Source organism: Talpa europaea (genome assembly GCF_964194135.1).
Source record: "Talpa europaea genome assembly, chromosome: 4".
Lineage (NCBI taxonomy): Eukaryota > Metazoa > Chordata > Mammalia > Eulipotyphla > Talpidae > Talpa > Talpa europaea.
The window spans coordinates 60,838,655-60,841,040 of NC_140070.1; positions in this window are offsets into that span (position 1 = coordinate 60,838,655).

The window sequence follows — 2,386 nt, forward strand, 5'->3', positions numbered from 1 at the left end:
CAATCTAAATAAATAAAATGAGTGTTTCTGCAAAGACTTGTAGAGAAACATCAGTTCATAGATTTTTTTCAAAGATTAAAGACAATTTTTTAATGGCTTGACAAGATTAGCTCCACTTCAGAGTAACAAAATTGGACTATGGTAACAGATAAGAAGAACTTTAAGCAGGAGGTAAGAACTGTAGTGCAGTATTTTAATGCAGTTCCTATGGGGAATTAGTAATGGATTTTGGAATCAATTTAGTACATCAACATTAGAAAGAAAGAAGAAAAAAAAAATCAGGCGGCACCTATGGAGTAAAAGCAAATATTATTTCATGAAGTTTGTGTTTCAGGTTTTAAAAAAATGTTAAATAGATGTTTTAATAAGAGGAAGATGTAAATGTATACTGTATTGTTGTGGATTGTTATGTTATGACAAAAAACTGGATCCCAAATTTGTGAGTAGACTAGATTCAGCCTTCAGCTCTGCCACTTATTAATTCTGTGACATTGTAACTGGAGGAAAAATAGTTGAGAATTAGTTGAAATGAAGTATGTCTGTTACATAGTTAAGCCTAAAAACATTTTTCTTTTTTGGAAGTGATTCAATAAGAAGCCCAGTTATTTAGGAATGGGAGTTGTTATAGTAACAAGTTTTTTTTAACTTATGCTTTTATTTGGAGTCTGTCAGCTTGTCATCTCCAGGTGTAATTAAAAAGCATGTGGACTAAATCTTGGTTTGTGAGGGCTAATACTGAAGGATTTGGAGTAAGTTCTCATGTATCCTTACTTAAAACTCATTTCTTTTGAGCATTTTGGAGAAAAGGAGAACTTGCCTGTTACCAAAATTCAGCTTTTCTCCTTTGGTGTTTTTCTGCAGAGCAATATAGATTAATCAGAAGTTTTTAGACACTAATTTTAGCAAAGTGAAGACAGAACTAAGGGTATGAAAGATATATTTCTTAAAGTAAATTTGTTAGGAAAGCATTTTATATTTTTTTGTCAGGAAGCTGTATGAAATGAAATGACTTGGTGAAATATCATGGTATGCTTCATGTTGGTGTGACCTAAAAATGATTGGCATTTAACTGAAAAACATGATTTTGGGCATTTTAAAATCTGAGAATTAATAATGTTTGGCAGAAGGCAAAAGGAGTTTGAATCAGAATAGTGTTTTGCACCATTTGACATATTACCATATGGCATTGCATATGGTAGCATCACAGGATATAAAAAAAGGAAAGAACGTTGGTAAGCATTGTTAGTTTTCTCAAGGAGGAAGCACAATGAATAGGCAAGTGAATTTCTTTTAATAAAGCATAGTAGTTAATCAATTGTTTCAAATTTCATGTATTATACAAATATTTATTGAACATATATCAAAATATTATTAATCTTTTACAGTTTTTATATCATCCAAAAGTTGATTTGGGAACAATGAGAACATATAATTGTTATTGTCAGAATTTACATATCTAAATAAAAAAAAACAGTAAATAAAAAACAACAGTAATAATAGCTAACAGTGATATTTACTATGGGCCAAATAGTATTTTGAGTATTTTATATTTGTGTAATTCTCACTGTAATTACAGTGGTGCTAGCACAATTATTTCATTTACACAGATGGGGAAGAATAAATGACTTGCTGAGTTCAAACAGACAAGTTGTTAATGGAGTCATTGGAGTTTGAGTGCAAGCATCCAGATTATAAAGCCTGTGTGTCTTCTGTCATTTTTTAAAATTAAAAAATAGAGAATGCTGTGGGGGCTATTTTGGATTTTTTTTTTTTAAAGATTTATTTATTTATTTATATAGGTACTGGGTACAGTCAGAAGCGCGGGAGGGTGAGAGAATGCACCAGAGCCAGAGCGGGGAGCAGAGCAGGCAGAATGACCGAAGTACACTGCTAAGGGGAGCAGCGGGCGGCAGGAGAGGTCTGCGCGCCATGTGGGACACTTCTCCGGCGGCCGGGGGGGGGGGGGGGGGGCAGCTGGGGAGCAGCCGGGGAGCAAACTGGCGCTGCACAGGCCGCTGGCAGCTTCGCAACCCAGCGCTCAACCACTGCGCCACTGGGAAGGCCCTATTTTGGATTCTTTACTGATCTCCTTAAGCCCTCAGTTTACTTAACTCTTTCCCGAAAAATATGGTATTAAGTCGTTATGTTTTTGTGGGTGTTAGTATAGCTTGTTAAGCTCTAAACTGACTGTGTTCAATAAATGATATGCCTGAGCCTTCTTCCTTTCATTGAGGATTTGGCCATTTGAAAATTTGTTAGCAGTTGGAGGAGGATGAGAGAGGAAAGAGTTTCAAGTAAGACCACCACCCAAACAAAGGTATAGAGATAGGAAGGCAGAGAATTTTTGCCAAGGTTGTATGCTTAAGGAACAGGTTGGTAAATTGGT